Below are 20,221 nucleotides of genomic sequence, written 5' to 3' on the forward strand. Positions count from 1 at the left end.
GGTACCGTGGAACAAGGGGTTGCCCGGTTGAACGATTTTGCCCTTGGCGACATCGACCAACTCGTTGTTCACGAAGTGGAGGAGAGTGCACGGAACGTCGGCGGCGCCCTGCGAAAACATGTAGGGCGTCAGGGATGCCCAGTCAAAGGCAAGGAGATGAAGTCCTCGGCCGAGAGAGGCTTAATTAGTTACCGTGATGATGGCGTCGAGCTCGGCTAATGTCGACGCACCGCCAACGGCGGGCGTGCAGTTGACGGAGGTGCCGCTTGCTGCAGAGGTGCCGGCCGGCGTACACCCGGGTGCATTAAGCTCCCGTGCCGGCGTCGGAGACACCAATGTCGCCTCCGCCGGAGGCACCAATGGCCCCGCCATCGCATTATGCGAGTTGCTGGCCGTGAAGCTAGGAATCGGGGGCGGCCCCTGTTGGCCGCCCGCAATCCACGCACTCAACCCCGAGATCAAGGTAGGCACAAGGGCGGTGATCGTCGCTCCGAGTCGTTGTTCCACTTGCTCTTGGACAATCTCCGGAATGCGCGCCACCTGTGCCTTGAGTTCTTGAACCTCTCGCGCCTGGCTTTCCGAGCTGGTCTTTTTCTCCTTCCGCACACCAGCGGTATAGTATGACCCCCATTTTGTCGACAAGCCTTTGCCGGCCACACGACCAGCTGACGTCGGCTTACTGAGCTTATCCTTGTTCTTCATTACATTCAACCCCCTATTTAGAGTGGTGTCCCAAGGGTTGCTCTTAGTCGACCCCGCGCTACTGCTTTCAGTCGCCTGCGGAAGGAATGTGAACCATTTAGAAATTTGGCTTCATTAATTAGAATGCAACCATATGGAGCTAATTACACGGGGGTGTATTCCTTACCAGAACAAGCTCAAGCTGCCTGGTCTTCGGATCCGTGGTAAGCTCCTTTGTTTTCGGGTCCTTCTTGTACCGGCCCTGACAAAGTTCCTGGTCTGCTTGTCACCGTATTTATCGAAGAGGGGCGGTAGGCCTTGCTCGGCACGGTCCGCCTCCTCCTTGTCCCATATAGGCTCCGCCACTCTGTAACCGCCGGGACCAAGTGTGTGTTCCCCTATGTTCAGCCCCCGCATTTGTTTCCCCCACTCACTTGATTGGGAGCTTGCGGTGCTCGAGCAATTGATCTTGAAGTCGTTGTAGTCATCTTCGGTGATTGAAGGATTTTTCTCCTTGATCTTCTGATAACTCTCACCTTTCTCGATCATTCTCTTCACATTGCTTTTCCAAGTAGACAGGGCCTTGCTCATCTTCGTGAGGGCATCATTGTTCACTTTATTCCCTTTGAGGCTTGTGTTTTCAAATTCAGCGGGGAACTTGTATCGTTCGTGCAGCTTCGTGAAGAGGAGGTTGCGCAAATTCCCTCGGTCAGGATGCCTCAGGTTCTCGGTGTTGATCGAGACGGTGCTCCGGACAATGCACCCGAGCTGAAGCGAGTACCCCTTGACTATTCGTTCGGGCGCCGTTGGATTCCCGTTGGAGTCCACTTCAGTAACTTCCTCCTTGAGGGTGCGGAGCACGATCGGGCGCCGGTCCTTCCGTTGCCTCTTTGGTTGGCTGCCATCTGTGTGTGCGCCGCCATCATCAGTGGTGGCATCCTCGGTGGCACCATCAGTGGTGGCATCAGTGTGGTCATCCTTGGTGGCACCATCCATGGTCTCAGGATCGGTGGGGAAGGCGGCGGCCTCATACAAGTGAGATTGTTCCTCCATCTCCTGGGACAGCTCCCAGAATGCCTTGCCGCCCGAACCCCCGGCCTCATCGTTGTGGGCCATGTTTCTCTCTAAATAGAAACAAAGTTTGGTCAAAAAGTTGGTTATTGTCAAGGAACAAGATCATGGTCTCATCATTTAGGGTTTGTCGACACCGAGGCATCCTAAAATCTAAGCTTTTATCATTGAGGGTTTTTCGACGCCGAGGCACCCTAAAAGCCTAAGCTTTCATCATTTCGGTTTTTATCGACACCGAGGCACCCTAAAAGCCATGCATTAGTCACAAGTACGCCGGGGCACTTGATCCTACTTAATTAACTACTACGATACCCCGGCCCATGCATTAGTCACAAGTACCCCATATGTCCTATTTTTAGCAAAGTCATGCTAAAATTCACGGAAAATTTCAGCATGACCTTTGCTGAAAATAGGACATATGGAGTACCCGAATTTGCCGGAACGGAAGTTAATCGACATTCGGCAAACTCAAGGGCCTCTCGGGGTACCTGCAAAATCATTATCCCAGGTGGACATGGATGCAATGTCACATGTCACATTTTTTGTCATCTATGTGCTCATTTAACTTTGATCCAAATAGTATCAAAGTTCTTAGAAACAAGCAGCTCTGCTAACAAAGAACAGTAAAAATGGGGCTTGCCTTAAGATGGGAAGTAAAGTTGCAAAAACTATCACAAAGAACAGTAAAAATGGAACATAGCTCAGCATTTGTATTCATAGGAACAAACATAAAATCAAACCATGGGCATCTACTAGGTAGACCAACATAAAATTTTGACTGGAGTTACATAAGGGGAAATTGATGTGATGAATGGCAGTTTGGGAGCTGAGCTGATCATGTACATCAATGTATTCTAATTCTACAGTAAGATGGCATTGCTGTTGGTACCATGGTTACTTTTACAGAGCCTGCAAATTTCCCACAACAACTGAGAGACATAACAAAGCTTTCAGTCTCTAGTTCTACAGGACCTGCATTTTCCCCACATTAGAAATTAACAGACCGCCTACCTACTGTTTGGTAGTATGACTGACGACAGATATCAGTGACCAAATCAACACAAGCTTAAACTCACTCTCCCCTACTCGTTTTTTTAGGCAGTCATCGATGCCTGGAACTGCACAAAGGTGAGATTGTAAGACGTATCTGAGAAGTTGCTTTTCAAAATTTTCATACAGAATCATATTAACCTACATAACTAAGTAGGATGAACTGGGTCAATCGTTTCTGGACAGTGTCTCTGTATGGAGGAACTACATTGCATACCCCTTATGAAGAAGAGATCAGAGATCATACTTGACTTCCTAATAACTAATGCACTCTGCTTCTACACAAATGTGCTCTGCTCCTAGCTAGTTTCAGTTCAGATCTGATTACTCTTTGCTCTTATCCTGGTTTAGATCTTGTGGTAATTAAATAAATGTCCGTATATGCAATTGCAGACCAAAACAAAACTACAAAGAGTCTGGAATATTTTGTTAATATGCCATCTTACTCTCCCTAGTCTTGAATAATATTTGCATTCATTCTGTTACAACTAGATTCAGATGGATAAGCTCTGCTGGGAACTTGAGTTGCAGCAAAACACTCAGTTTTCTTTTTTGTCTTGCTCAAAACCTCTGCCCAGTCAATAGAAATATAGAATTTGAGCTCAGTTTTCACTCGTGACATAGACGGTATGCAGGCATGTTAACTTGCTCATGAACCAGTTATTAGTCCTGTTTAACATGTGATCAACGTGGTGCACAGGGCACAGCTAAATCTTGTTAAAGAAGAATGCTACGAAGTTGTGGTCGACTCACCAACTGGTGGAGGATGCAGTGACAAGCACGGAAAGGGGATCGCTGCGCCGCTGCTGGAAGTTGAGTCGTTGGGAGCAAGAATCCTAGTAACCAACCAAATCAGACAATATAAAAAATCAGTGCCAAACATAAGGAGGCATCTCTACATATTCATGACATCCACACATATGGAGGGCCTCTGGACTTGAGTGGGGCAAAGAAACTCACCTGAGTGGTTGCAGCAAGCAGGTCAGGTGGATTGTCTCTTGAAGATGAGCCCCACGGTGTAGCCTTCTGAAGAGAAGCCATCAGCATCAGCTCAGTGCAAAATTCAGATACACATGGTCAATGAAAATTCAGATAAAATGGTCCCTACAAACTCCGATACATATAGCATCGGCTGGAGCTGCATTATATTAATCTGAAAATTTAGTACAGCTTGCACAAAGTCCCATAAGAAAAATAAAATTACAGCATGTCCCTGAACATTGTAGAATAAGGTAACTACAGTTTAGATGGAATCGCAAAATAATAATTTTCAGATAATGCCCTCAATGCTGACAACACCACATATATGAGTACTAGTGACACATTAATCTTCAGAATTCATAGGAGAACCAGGGTGATGCTTGGTTTCTTGCTGCCTGCTATTTTTTCTTCAGAATTCATAGGAGCACTAATGACACACTAATCTTTAGAATTCTAACAAAGTACATCATGCTAGAATGGACAGGAGCATCGACTTGTCTACATGCCTTGCAAAAAGCCTATAGTATAACAACCAAAAGACGACACCATTGCAGTATCAAAAATGGAAAATAGGATGATTGTGCTAAGTTTCTAGCAGTAGTACACTTCTTAGATGCTCATAAGCATTTTAGTAATCAGGTGAAAGATACAAAGACAAGGCACACTAGTGGACGAGTAGAAGAGGAGCTCACCGCCCGGTGACAAGGCAGAGGCAGGTCGGCGGCGGCTCCGGCGTTGAAGAGGAGGCAGAGGCGGGTCGTCGTCGAGGAGGGCGGTGTCCAGATGAGGAGGGGGGTGTCCGCGTCTCGCCTGGATGCAGCGACGATGGGGGACGGAGGCGGCGGGGCAGCGTCGTCGGGGCGGCGTCGAGGCGGCGGGGCAGCGACGTCGGGGCGGCGTCGAGGGGGCGGGGCAGCGGCGTCGGGGAAGGGGATCGAGGGCGAGGGCGAGGGAGAGAGGTGGGCCGCGCCGGGGAGGAACTACGGATGGGGGCAGCACAATACTAATGGCGCACCACCCCTTGGTGCGCCATAAGTACATCCACACTACTGGCGCACCTCACCCTGGTGCGCCATTAGTATTTTTTTTTCTGCTCGAGCCAACAGGTTATATTCCACCTGACGTGATCCACATCAACTCCCTTTACTAGCTCGACTGGTCAGCAGCCAGTTCTCACACCAGGAGGTCCTAGGTTATCAGGTTGTGCTCGGCGCCCTGTGACAAGGCGAATATGAGTTGTTCTTCTGCGGAAGAATCCTCATGTAAAGGGTACGACAGAAGCTTCTGCTTGAACCAACGCGTGAAACATGAGTTGTGCTCTTTGAGTATATCTCCGTCCGTCCTCTGTTGGCCTCGGTCATTGTACGTCTTCTTAATAAAGGTTTTGTGCTCTACCACCCAAGGATCGACCACGTCTATGTGTTGTAGCGCGACTAGGTTTGCTCTTTCAAAGTCGGCGAGTCGACCCTCGAAGTCGACATGCATTTCGCGGCGACCCTCATGGTGACCCCATCCAGCGAGCCTGCCGAGGTGCCTGTTGACGGGCAGACCAACGGGGTTCTCGATGCCTAGATAATTCGTGCAGTAGGAGATGCACTCTTCGGTCAGAAAGCCCCTGGCTATGCTTCCCTCTGGACGTGACATGTTGCGAACGTATCCTTTGATGACACCATTCATCCTTTCGAACGGCATCATGCTGTGCAGGAACGTCGGCCCGAGTTGGATGATATCCTCCACTATATGGACCAGCAGATGCACCATAACGTCGAAGAATGCGGGCGGGAAGTACATCTCAAGCTCGCATAGTATCACCACGATCTCTTCCTGTAGCCTTCTGAGTTGCCTCACGCCAATCGACTTCCGAGAGATGACGTCGAAGAAGTTGCATAGGCCAAATAGCGTTTCACGGACGTGCGCGTCCATGATCCCACGGATTGCAACTGGAAGTATCTGCGTCATCAGCACGTGACAGTCGTGAGACTTCATCCCGCTGAACTTCTGCTTCGCTGGGTCTAGGTATCTTCTTATCTTCCCCGCGTAACCGTAAGGAAGTTTTACTCCTAGGAGGCAGGTGAAAAACTGCTCGATCTCCTCCTGACTTAGAGTGAAGCACGCGGGAGGGTAGTCATTTCCGGTCTTCTTGGCCTTTTTGCCTTTGCGACGACTTTCTGTGTCCTGCTTCGCCTCATCATCATCATCATCATCATCATCATCATCATATATAGCGTGAAGCTCCTGCCTGATGCCCATTGATTTCAAGTCTGCCCTTGCTTTCGGCCCATCTTTGGTCCTCTCTGGCATGTTGAGCAGGGTACCAAGCAGACTCTCGCACACGTTCTTCGTGATATGCATGACATCAAGGCTGTGAGGCACACGGTGGATCTTCTAGTATGGCAAGTCCCAGAAAACAGACCTCGTTTTCCATACCTTCAGCAGCGGCTCTGGCGCCTTTTGCTTCTTTCCCGGCAGTGGGCAGTCTTTCCAATTTTTCAACAGCTTCTCTATTTCCTCGCCGCTCCTCGTACATGGGCGTTTTCGGGGTTTGGTTTCACCATCGAACAGATCCTTGCGTTTCCTCCACGGGTCATCGTCGCGAAGCCACCTTCGATGTCCCATGAACACGGTTTTCGAAGACCCGGGATCTCTATCTAGCTGGCGATACGTTGTGTCATCCATGCACCTTACGCATCCAGAAAATCCGTGGACTACCTGCCCCGCAAGATATCTGTAACCGAGATAGTCGTGCACCGTCGTGAGTAGTGCGGCTCTCATAGGGAAATATTCTTTCTCTGCGGCGTCCCACGTATTGGCTGGCGTTTTCCACAGCGTGTCAATCTCCTCTTTCAGCAGCCCCAGATACAGATTGATGTCGTTCCCTGGTTGTTTCGGCCCTTCAATTAGCATACTCATGTGAATGTACTTCCTCTTCATGCACAACCAGGGGGGAAGGTTGTACATCCACACGAACACAGGCCAGGTGCTATGTGTGCTTCTCTGGCTGCCAAACGGATTGACTCCATCGGTGCTCGCGCCCAGCATGATGTTCCTTGGATCGTTCCCAAATTCTGGGTATTCGAAGTTCAACGCTTGCCACTGGCTCGCATCCTTAGGGTGACTCAGCATCTTGTCTTTTTTATCTATCTCCGGATCATTTGCGTCATCTTCTCGCTTCTTCTCCTCCCTATCCGCGTGCCAACGTAGGAGCTTTGCTACCTTAGGGTCCGCGAAATACCGCTGCAGACGAGGAGTGATCGGAAAGTACCACACCAGTTTTCGAGGAGCTTTCTTCCTCTTCTTGTATCGAGTGACACCGCACACCGGACATATGGTAGACTCCGCATGCTCGTCCCGATAAATGATGCAATTGTTCATGCACACATGGTATTTCATGTGCGGTAAATCCAGAGGACACATGATTTTCTTCGCCTCCTCCAAACTGGTCGGGCACTTGTTCCCCTTGGGAAGACGTTCGTGCCAGAATGACATGTTCTCGTCGAAGCATGCGTCGGTCATTTTGTGTTTTACCTTCATCTCCAGAGCCATGAGCGTTACTTTCAGGCGGGTATCCTCGGGCCTGCATCCTTCATACAATGGAGTAACCGCGTCTAACTCAAGTTGATCCATCTTGGCTTTCTCTCGGGCGGCAGCTCTTGCGTTATCCGTCTGCTTGAGAAGCAGCTCTTGAATATGAGGGTCCTGCACCCAGCCCATCAATGGTCCAGCGTCGTCTGCTCCGCTGGCATCATCATCATGTCCTGCATCTTCTACATGATGACTGAGTACAGCATCACCGTCGTGATCATCTCCTGGGGATTCTTCGTCTTCTCGCCCCCCCCCCCCCCGAGCCGCGGTGGTTGTCTTGCTGCCCTTCCTCATTTCTTGCCCGGCCCCCATGGACGACTTTGTAGTCATCTTCATCACCTTGCCACCGATAGCCATCCATGAAACCACGCAAGAGCAGGTGGTCCCGCACCTGCCCGGAATCCGGGTCCGCAATAAGGCTATTCAGCTTGCATCTTCGACACGGACATCTTATCTCCATCTCGTTCTTTTGAAGCATCTCGGCCTTCGTAGACCTCAAAAACCTATTCACGATGCCTTCGGTCATCGTGCGGACCATGGTCGCCTGCGGGGTAGAGCAAAACGATATTTTAGAACCAAGAAAAAATTTGGCATGACTTTCCCTAAAAATAGGACAAAAAAGAATGCTTAATGCCAAAATTCTCGCCGAAACGGAAATGAATCAACATTCCGGCAAGATATTGGCAACTATCGCATTTCAAATACCGGTACACCTCCAAACACAAACACATATGCAACACCACAAACATATGCAACACCACGAACATACATAGATCTAGCTAGGCCATAAAAAGTGCATGTGCACATTGTTGTAGGGAGAACAACATAAATATAGCTTCCCCCCTTACTTACCTAGCAAAACAAGGTAACTTAACCACTTAATTTGAATGAATCTATCGTGGAAATGAGGTGAAAAAGAGGAGGCACCCGAGACAAGGAGGAGGCGGTGGAGAGAATGAAGTGGGGAGAAAGTGAGTGTGGGAGGAGAGGTTGTCCAAAATATCTTGTTGCTGCCCACTTACTAATGGCGCACCAGCAACAAATGCGCCATTAGTAATCCAGGTTACTAATGACGCACCCCCTGGTGGTGCGCCATTAGTACTTTTGCAAAAAAAGGAATAAAAACAATAATAAAAAAATAACATTAGTGGCGCACCTTCTGGCTGGTGCGCCATTACTAGTTACAACTAGTAATGGCGCACCACCAGTGGATGCGCCATTAGTATGTTTGGACAGGCGCACTAGTTCAAAAAAAAAAATTGGTACTAATGCTCACCGTGGGCAGGGTGCGCCATTAGTAGTTTCAACACTAATGGCGCATCAGAAGGTGGTGCGCCATTAGTATATACTAATGGCGCACCACATGTCTGGTGCGCCATTAGTGTCATTTCCATCTATAGCCCTTTTCCTAGTAGTGTCGTCGATGATCACAAGATCAAGATGGAGAAAATGCGCTTGAAGAATAGAAAGATTAGAAAATATACCATCGATAGTGAGGCTTGGTATCATTATGCTGTTGGGTCAATTGTTACCTTAGTTGCGATCTTGATCGCATTTGTTGTTGCATTTAAATGCTTTAGCTAGAGAGTTATTTGTTTGTTGCATTTAAGTGTTGTATGAACTTTATGTGTGAACTTGTATTAATTTGGTCTATTCGGTGTTGTGTAATGAAGATGGCCCGGCAATGGATGTACGATGACCGATGCTCTCCCCAGTTCGTTGAGGGCGTGCACACTTTTCTGCTTGCGGCTGAGGCAAACAAGCGGGCGGATGGTTTTATGCCTTGTCCATGTGCTGGCTGTAAGAATGGTCGCAATTACTCTACGTCAAGAACCATTCACGTCCACCTGTTTGATTCCGGTTTCATGCCCCACTATAATGTTTGGACCAAGCACGGAGACAGAGGGGTTATGATGGAAGACAATGAAGAAGAAGAGGACGATGACAGCTATCCTGGCCATGGGTTCCCTAAATACGATGATACAACAATGGGGGAAGAAGCTGAGCCGGTAATGCGGGAAGAAGCTGAGCCGGCAATGCGGGAAGAAGCTGAAGAAGAGGCATCAGATGAGCCCGTTGATGATCTAGGTCGGGCCATTGCCGATGCAAAGAGAAACTGTGCAAGTGATTTGGAGAAGAAGAAGTTGCAGCGCATGTTAGATGATCACAAAAAATTGTTGTACCCGAATTGCATAGGTGACAAGAAAAAGTTGGGCACCACACTAGAATTGCTACAATGGAAGGCAGAGAATGGTGTATCTTACAAGGGATTTGGAAAGTTGCTGGTAATGATAAAGGATATGCTTCCAAAGGACAACTAATTGCCCGAGAGTACGTACGAAGCAAAGAAGGTTGTCTGCCCTCTAGGGTTAGAGGTGCAGAAGATACATGCATGCCCTAATGATTGCATCCTCTACCACGGTGAGTACGAGGATTTGAACGCTTGCCCGGTATGTGGTGCATTGCGCTATAAGATCAGCCGCGATGAGCCTGGTGATGTCGAGGGCGAGCGCCCCAGAAAGAAGATTCCTGCCAAGGTGATGTGTTATTCTCCTATAATACCACGGTTGAAACGTTTGTTCCAAAACAAAGAGCATGCCAAGGCAATGCGATGGCACAGAGAAGACCGTAAGAAAGACGGAAAGTTGAGAGTACCCACTGACGGGTCGCAGTGGAGAAAAATCGAAAGAAAGTACGGGAAGGAGTTTGCAGATGACGCAAGGAGCGTATGGTTTGGTCTAAGCGCAGATGGCATTAATCCTTTTGGGGAGCAGAGCAGCAACCATAGCACCTGGCCCGTGACTCTATGTTTGTATAACCTTCCTCCTTGGTTGTGCATGAAGCGGAAGTTCATTATGATGCCAGTGCTCATCCAAGGCCCTAAGCAACCCGGCAACGACATTGATGTGTACCTAAGGCCATTAGTTGAAGAACTCTTACAACTGTGGAATGGAATAGGTGTACGTGCGTGGGATGAGCACATGGGGGAAGAATTTGACCTAAAGGCATTGCTGTTCGTGACCATCAATGATTGGCCTGCTCTCAGTAACCTTTCAGGACAGACAAAGAAGGGATACCGCGGATGCACGCACTGTTTGGATGATACCGACAGTATATATTTGAATAGTTGTAAGAAGAATGTGTACCTGGTACATCGTCGATTTCTTCCGAGCGGGCATCCCGTAAGAAAGAAAGGCAAGCATTTCAAAGGTGAGCCGGATCACCGGACGAAGCCTCGCCACCGTACTGGTGCTGATGTACATGATATGGTCAAGGATTTGAAGGTGATATTTGGAAAGGGTCCTGGCGGACAACCTGTTCCGAAGCACGCGGACGGACACGCACCCATGTGGAAGAAGAAATCTATATTTTGGGACCTGCCATATTGGAAAGACCTAGAGGTCCGCTCCGCAATCGACGTGATGCACGTGACGAAGAATCTTTGCGTGACCATGCTTGGCTTCTTGGGCGTGTATGGGAAGACAAAAGATACACCTGAGGCACGGGAGGACCGGCAACGTATGCACGGAGAAGACGGCATACATCAGGGTCATGCAAGCTACGCTCTTACCAAAGAAGAGAAGGAAATCTTCTTTGAATGCCTGCTCAGTATTAAGGTACCGTCCGGCTTCTCGTCGAATATAAAGGGAATAATAAACATGGCAGCGAAAAAGTTCTAGAACCTAAAGTCTCATGACTGCCACGTGATTATGACGCAACTGCTTCCGGTTGCATTGAGGGGGCTTCTACCGGAAAACGTTCGATTAGCCATTGTGAAGCTATGTGCATTTCTCAATGCAATCTCTCAGAAGGTAATCGATCCAGAAATCATACCAAGGTTACAGAATGATTTGGTGCAATGTCTTGTCAGTTTCGAGTTGTTGTTCCCACCATCCTTCTTCAACATCATGACGCACGTCCTAGTTCACCTATGTGAAGAGATTAACATTTTGGGTCCTGTATTTCTACACAATATGTTCCCCTTTGAGAGCTTCATGGGAGTCTTAAAGAAATATGTTCATAACCGTGCTAGGCCAGAAGGAAGCATCTCCAAGGGCCATCAAAATGAGGAGGTCATTGAGTTTTGTATTGACTTTATTCCTGACCTTAAGCCGATTGGTGTTCCTGAATCGCGGCATAAGGGCAGACTGGATGGAAAAGGCACGCTAGGAGGGGAAAAATAATATGTATGGACGGACATTCTCTCACTGAAGCACACTACACAGTTCTACAGAATTCCACCTTGGTGGCTCCGTATATGGATGAACACAAGAATTTGCTACGCTCCAAACACCCGGAGCGGTCTGATGACTGGATTACACGTGAACAAACCAGGAGTTTCGCCAACTGGTTGCAGACACGTACCATGCATGACACCTCTATTGAAGATGACCTGTACTTGCTGTCCCAGTTACCATCTTCGAATATAATGACTTTCAAAGGGTACGAGATAAATGGTAATACATTTTACACGATCGCCCAAGATAAGAAGAGCACCAACCAAAACGGTGGTGTCCGCTTTGATGCAGAAACCAAGACGGGAAAGGAAACATATTATGGTTATATACAGGACATATGGGAACTTGACTATCGACGTGGTTTAAAGGTCCCTTTGTTTCGGTGCAAATGGGTCAATATGACACGAGGCGGGGTAATGGAAGACCCGCAGTACGGAATGACAACAGTGGATCTCAACAATCTTGCGTATGCAGACGAACCATTCGTCCTAGCCAATGATGTGGCACAGGTTTTCTATGTGAAGGACATGTCTACCAAGCCAAGAAAAAGAAAAGATAAGGAAGCGAATGCATCGTATGATGAGCCAAAGCGGCACATAGTTCTTTCTGGGAAGAGAAACATCGTGGGAGTGGATGACAAGACAGACAAGTCAGAAGATTATGAAAAGTTTGATGAAATTGCTCCATTCACAGTGAATATTGACCCAAGCATCCCGTTAAATGATGAAGATTTTCCATGGTTACGGCGCAAAGGGACACACGCGAAGAAAAAGTTTCACACCCAAAGATCTGGGATGTGATCGGCTTCACTATCATCACTTTCTTCTGTGTTTCACACCCAGGAGGGAATGTCTGTAATAGTTAGGGTAGTTATGTGTTTTGGCATTTGAAACGTGAAGAAATTTTATGTGCAAACAAATTCTTTTCATGCATTTACTGATTTTTTTTCCAGCTAAATGACCCTGAAATTGAAAAGCAATTCAAATGAACTCAGAAAAGGTTGAAAGTTGGCATGGTATCATAATTTCATACAAATAGCATGTGCAAAAAGTAGAGAGGGTTACGGCAAAAACTGGATGCACTTCGTGTACAAAATGGACAATCTCTTTCGAAATATCAGGGTTTCCAACGAAAACTGAACAGTTACAAAGGCATTTCATTTTTTAAATAACCTAAGCATTACTAAATTGAATATAATGATAAAACACACTAATATTAAACATAAGAAAAAAGAATCACTGAAAAAACTTTTTTCAAAGTTAAGTTATTCAAAAACTAGTGATTCACACAAATTTCAAATAATTCAAAATTTAAACTATTCAAATTTGAAATCTACCGGCACTAACAGAAAGTTTGTAATTTTTTGTACCTAAAGCAAAAATATTCACAAAGAAACTCTAAATACAGCAAAAAACAACTCAAAAATAAATAAAACAAAAAAAATAAAGCAAAAAAAATTTAAGAAAAAAAAGCCCGCCCACTGGGCCAAAGAGGCCTGCATACGACTAGCGACACAACCTTTCGTTGGGCCAGGATGCAGGCCCGCGAAGGCCCAGTAGGCCCACAAGGCGAGGAGGACAGGTAGGCCCAGTAGGCCTGATTAGGAGAGGAGCTCGAGAGAGCTACCGCACTGGGGCTTATAAACCAGTGCGGTAGCCCCTCGACTAGCGAGGTGGGACTAAACTTCCGCACCGCACCTGCGCCAGCGCACCCCCTTTAGTACCGGGTCGTGGCACAAACCGGTACTAAAGGGGGGGCCTTTAGTACCAGTTTGTGCCACCACCCGGTACTAAAGGGGGTCACTTCCCGCCGCTTGGCCTGGCCAAAACAGACCTTTAGTACCGGTTGGTGGCTCCAACCGGTACTAAAGGTGCCTTCTATATAACAACTGCTACGAAAATTTCAGTTTCCCTCTGTTTTCGCCTCTGTTCCGTCGTCTTCGTCGCCGTCGCCGCCGCCCTCGATCGTCTCCGACGTCGCCGCTCGTCTCCGTCGCCGCCCCCGTCCCCGTCGCCGCCCTCGTCCACGTCACCGCCCCCGTCCCCGTCCCCGCCCTCGTCTCCCTCGCCGCCCCCGTCCCCGTCACTGCCCACGTCTCCGTCACGCCGTCCCCGCCGTCGCCGCCCCGGCCGTCGCCTCGCCGTCGCCTCGCCTCGCCGTCGCCTCGCCATCGCCTCGCCGTCGCCCGCTGTGAGTCTCCAGCCCCGAGCCCGTACACACACACAAACAAGCATTAGATAATTAGTCTTTAATTAGTTTAGATAATTAGTCTTTAATTAGTTTAGATTATTTAGATTATTATTTTGTATGTTTAATTAGTTTAGATAATTAGTGTTTAATTAGTTTAGATTATTTAGATTATTATTTATTCACTATTATATATGTATGAATGCATGTTAGATGGATATAATTAGTGCTTAATCAGTTAGAAATTAGTGTTACATAGAAATGTTAGAAATTAGTGTTATATAGAAATGTTAGAAATGTTAGAAATTTTAGTGTTATTTAGATTATTTAGATTAGCATAATTAGTGTTATATAGAAATGTTAGAAATTTTAGTTATCAAAATCCAATCATTAAAAAAATGTTACTTTTTGCGGGCATATAGCTAGTATTTGTTCTCGATGATGCCCGGCCCGCATCCTCGCCGTCGACCCGTCCGCAACGACGTCCAGCCGACCCATGTCCGGGACTGGGCTCCGTCGGGCTGGCACTAGGAGGTGCTGCTTGGAGGGGCGCGCCGCTTGATGAGGAACCCGGCCGCAGGTCCCGTCGTCGACCTTGATCTCGTTTGGTGGCGTTCGCGTGGGCCAGTTTCGGTGCGGAGGGACCCGGCCCCGCCGGAGGTGGTACGTCGCCGTGTCAGGGAGGAGGACGAGCACATCCATCGCTACATGGTTGCGTTAGAGGGCGGCAGGTGTAACACCCCGGATGTAACTTTCCATATTTGTAACTCCAACTCTTGCCATTTTCGGCTATGTGCTATGATATTCCCTCCGTGGTTGGGTTTTGTTTTCGTTTTGCATTTTTTCCATGTCATGCATCTCATATCATGTCATCATGTGCATCTCATTCGCATACATGTTCGTCTCACGCATCCGAGCATTTTCCCCGTTGTCCGTTTTGCATTCCGACGCTCCCACATGCACCGGCGCACCCCTCTTGTCTCTTTGTCGTGAGTGGGTGTTGAACATTCTCGGAATGGACCGAGCCTTGCCAAGTGGCCCTGGTATAGCACCGGTAGACCACCTATCAAGTTTCGGATCATTTGGAGCTCGTTTGATACTCCAACGGTTAACCGCACTCTCGCAAAGGCCTCTTTTGAGTTGCAGCCCAACACCCCTCCAAAATAGCCCAATAACCCATCTAAGTCACTTCCATGCTCTCCGTCGTCGGATCACGATCGTGTGGGCGAAAACCGCACCCCATTTGGAGTCTCCTAGCTCCCTCTACCTATAAATATATCCTCCCCTCCGAAATTTTCGGGCAAACCCTAGTCTCCCCGCTCCCCTCGCGCCGCCGGACGAAATCCGGGCGGCCGGACACGTCCACCCGCGCCGCCGGACGAATCGGGCGCCGCCATGTGGAGCCCCGCGCCCCACATCGCCGCCCCGCCCGCCGAAGCCCGCCGGGCCCGAGGCCGGCCCCCGCGGCCCGCGCCTCCCGCGCCTCCGCCTGGCTTCCCCGAGCCCGCGGCTCTCCTCCGCCGCCCCGGTCGCCGGCCGCCGCCGACGCCCCGCAGCGCGCCGAGGCCGCCGCCGTCCTCCGCCTCGGCCGGAGCTCCCCGCGCTCCGGCCGGCCCCGCCGCGCTGGCCACCGCCGGATCCGGCCGGCCCGACTCCGGCCACCTCCTCCCTGGCCCCGAGCTCCAACTCTGGCCAGCCGTCCTCGAGCCGCGTGCCCGGATCCAGATCCAGAACGCGACGGTTGACTTTTTCCCCGACCCCCGAAATCCACCAAGTCATTTCTGTCATTATTTTATTGCATTTTCATCGCATCACATCTTTGCAACCGTGGCTCCGTTTTGGGCGTGTAGCATATCAAATTGTTCGTCTCGATGAGTACATCATTTCATCTCATTGCACCATTTTCATTTGAGCTCATCTTGGTGCCCGAAATGCTGTTGGAAGAGGGCTATGTGATATTAGTTTCTAGTATTTCTTAACAGAACTTGCACTTTTGTCATTTTTGCCATGATTAATGTGTGCACCTTATGTACTTGAGCCCTACATGTGTGTTGAACTATGCCATGCCATCTTTACAGGGGTGTATGCCATGTATTTTTATGAGTTATCTGGTGACTAGAACAAGCATGCAAACTAGGGATGATAATGTTGCTGATTTCAGGAACTTAGTGTTTTCACCAAGTCATGTCCTGCCGTTATTTTTATGCCATATGTTCATGTTGTTATAGAGAGATCTATGCCCTTTTTGAGCATGATCAGTAAGGGTGTTTTGAACATATGGATGTGCTCTATCCATCCATGCATTTGTTGGCATTTATGGAGTAGTCTAGCATGTCATTTTCGTGCTCTACTTTTGCTTCAAAATGTTTCCTGGCAGATTGTTTACATGAGATTCAATTTTCACAAGGTTGTTGTAGTTGATCCGTGTATGCTATGATGTTGTTCTTGCCATGTATAGCTTCTATGCCATGTCTTCTTGATGGGTGTATGCTTAGTTTATCATGAGATGCTCTGTAGTGAGTGCATCGAGCTCACGAACATGCCTACTTGTTATCTGTTTTTGGCATACCCAGTTTTTCTGTTAAGTCTGAGATCTGTAATGAAACTTGCTATGTTTACATGGGTGCCATCATATCCTCTGGTCCTTTTTGGCTTATGGTCAGTAAGGGACTTTTGATCTATGCTTTGATTAGATTCCTGCCATGTCTTGTTTCACTATTGTAAGTTCCTGTAGCTTGTTGTTTGCTTGCTCTAAACATGCCTTCCTGATGTTAATTTCTTGCATGCTAGTATTTTCACTAAGTCTGTGAACCTGATTTTTTTTTGCACTTTCACCATGCTTGTTTGAGCCTGTTATGATGTGATTTAGTCGTAGCTCAGTGTTCCTCTTTTGTTAAGCATCTCCTGTAGATCACTGCCATATGCTTTGTTTGTATGTTGGGGTGCTGTAGCATAGTTTCTTGTTGCATGCTAAGTAGAATCGTGCTGTTAAACGCAGATTCGCGTCATTCTTGTTTTGCTTGTCATTTGCAAACCGTGCATCCGTTTCCGGTGATTTTTATATCGATTTCAACCGAAATCATCTCATCTTTCCAACGGTATACTTGGATTGCCAAGTTGATGCCTTGTTCATCATTTTCCTTTCCGGAGCCCACATATGCATTGCATATCACATCTCGCATAGCATGTCATGTATTGCATCATATTGCTTGTGCATTGCTCCTTGTTTGATTGTTGTTCCATTGCTTGTGTTCTTGCTTTGGGTAGAGCCGGGAGACGAGTACATGAACGAGGAACCTGTTGAGAACGCCTACGAGGATCAAGCCTTCGACAACTCTGAGAACCTTGCAGGCAAGATGACCATACCTTCGATATCACTTCTATCTTTGCTTGCTAGATGCTCGCTCTTTTGGTATGCCTATGCTGCGATACCTACCACTTGCTATATCATGCCACCCATATTGCCATGTCAAGCCTCTAACCATCCTTTCCTAGCAAACTGTTGTTTGGCTATGTTACCGCTTTTGCTCAGCCCCTCTTATAGCGTTGCTAGTTGCAGGTGAAGATGAAGTTTGTTCCTTGTTGGAACATGGATATTTTGGGATATCACAATATCTAATGTTTTAATTAATGCACCTATATACTTGGTAAAGGGTGGAAGACTCGGCCTTATGCCTGGTGTTTTGTTCCACTCTTGCCGCCCTAGTTTCCGTCATACCGGTGTTATGTTCCTTGATTTTGCGTTCCTTACGCGGTTGGGTGATTTATAGGACCCCCGTGACAGTTCGCTTTGAATAAAACTCCTCAGCAAGGCCCAACCTTGGTTTTACCATTTGCCACCTAAGCCTTTTTCCCTTGGGTTTTCGCGAGCCTGAGGGTCATCTTTATTTACCCCCCCCCCCCCGGGCCAGTGTTCCTTCGAATGCTGGTCCAACCTGGGCGATGTCCGGCGTCCCCTGGGCAACCAGGGTCTATACCAACCCGACGTCTTGCCCATCCGGTGTGCCCTGAGAACGAGATATGTGCAGCTCCTATCGGGATTTGTTGGCACATTCGGGAGGCTTTGCTGGTCTTGTTTTACCATTGTCGAAATGTCATGCGAACCGGGATTCCGAGACTGATCGGGTCTTCTCGGGAGAAGGTTTATCCTTCGTTGACCGTGAGAGCTTGTGATGGGCTAAGTTGGGACACCCCTGCAGGGTATTATCTTTCGAAAGTCGTGCCCGCGGTTATGAGGCAGATGGGAATTTGTTAATGTCCGGTTGTAGAAAACCCGAAGTTGACCTTAATTAAAATACATCAACCGCGTGTGTAACCGTGATGGTCCCTTCTCGGCGGAGTCCGGGAAGTGAACACGGTGTTGGAGTTATGTTTGACGCAGGTTGCTCTAGGATCACTTCTTGATCGATTCTAGATTCACGACCGTGCCTTGCTTCTCTTCTCGCTCTCTTTTGCGAATGTAGCCACCATATATGCTAGTCGCTTGCTGCAGCTCCACCTCACAACTCTGTCCTACCTATAAGCTTAAATAGTCTTGATCTCGCGGGTGTGAGATTGCTGAGTCCTCGTGACTCACAGATTCTACCAAAACAGATGCAGGTACTGGTGATACCAGCGCAGATGGCGCAACTGAGCTGAAGTGGGAATTTGATGAGACCCTTGGTCGTTACTATGTTTCATTTCCAGACGATCAGTAGTGGAGCCCAGTTGGGACGATCGGGGATCTGTGTTGCATTTGGGGTAGTCTTCTTTTATTTTGGTTCCGTAGTCGGACCTTGAGTGTAAACTGAATGATGGATGTTTATTTATGTATTGTGTGAAGTGCGACTGTAAGCCAACTATGTATCTTTTCCCTTATGTATTACATGGGTTGTGCGAAGATTACCTCACTTGCGACATTGCTTTCAATGCGGTTATGCCTCTAAGTCGTGCTTCGACACGTGGGAGATATAGCCGCATCGAGGGCGTTACAGCAGGTTCTCCAATACGTGGCAGTATCTTCGGGGATCTCACTTCAGCTATGATCCTGTGAGGGTTCCTTCTCTTTGGGTGTCCACCGCCCACGCCGGAGGAACCGCGAGTGTCCTAGATTCTTCTGTAGTATTCGATCTTTATTAGCTAATAGCCAGTGATGTACTATTCAATATTATATATTATTCGACACGATGTATTCGAGATTATATCTATTATTCTGGACGATGTATTCGAGATTATATCTATTATTCGAGATTTGAATACTAAATTGTTTTATATTTCTTTTGGATTAGTTAAACAAAAGCTATGGCAGACAATACCAACAGAGAGGGAGAACAGACCATGTTCGATATGATACGCGGGGCAGATGATAATCAGAATGAAGAAGATTATGACGGCTCCGAATTTCTAAACAACACCGGGGAGGGTGATATGATATTCGATCGCGACGACGAAATTGATGAAGTCATGAACTATGATTATGACGATGACGAAGAACATGTTGATCCTGAAACAACAAACACCGGCGAGGTATATATATTTATATAAGCAGGCATCTGGTGATCATCACATGTTTTAAATGACTTGAAGATATATTAACGAATCGATCTTTGTTCTTTCAGCCATCCGGATCGAGCAAATCTTTAGGCAAAATGACGAAACGAGGCTCGAACAAAAAGTTGAAGCCGGGCGTAAAGTACAATATCGAGGCATGCGGCCCTACTGGCAAACCATTAGCGCCTAAGAAGATTGTGGACAAGTTCGTTCGTCAGTGCGGAGTTCTTGTGAAGGACAAACTCCCGATCAAACTTCAAGAATGGAGAGCGCCAGCAAAGCCACGTCCAGATGTTACTTTTGTCGACAAGAATCAAAAAGATCTGCTTTGGGATACTCTCATGGAACATTTCACCCTACCAGATCATTTCACAGAAGCAAATGTGCAGAAATTCAAAGAGGCTGCTCTTAGGATGATGGCGACTGCATTCAAGAACTACAAGAATCGTGACTGGAACAAGTACGTCAAGGGAGGAAGGAAGACTCCAGTATTCAAGGGAACACTGGAGAACCAACATGATCATTGGGAAGATTTCGTGAAATTCAAGGATTCGGAATTAGCTAAGGAACGGTCGAGAATAAACAAGAAGAATGCCGAAAAAAGGATAAGTTCCATAAGCTGGGGCCAGGTGGCTATGCGGTGGCAATGCCTAAGTGGGATAAGTCTGAGAAAGAGATGGAGGATGCAGGTGTCACTCCGGCTACTAAGAGCTGGCCCCCTAGGGTCAGGACTTGGTTCTATGCGCATGGGGGGAAGTTGGACCGGGAGACAGGCAATGTTTCGACGAGGGCAAGTCTGAAGGGAGCCGACGATGCGATACTTGTTGCAATAGAAGAGGCACGAACGGGGGTGTTCTATCCCAACAGAGAGAACGACGAGCTTACGCGTGCCCTGGGAAATC

Source organism: Triticum aestivum, chromosome 3B (genome assembly GCF_018294505.1).
Source record: "Triticum aestivum cultivar Chinese Spring chromosome 3B, IWGSC CS RefSeq v2.1, whole genome shotgun sequence".
NCBI classification, from domain to species: domain Eukaryota; kingdom Viridiplantae; phylum Streptophyta; class Magnoliopsida; order Poales; family Poaceae; genus Triticum; species Triticum aestivum.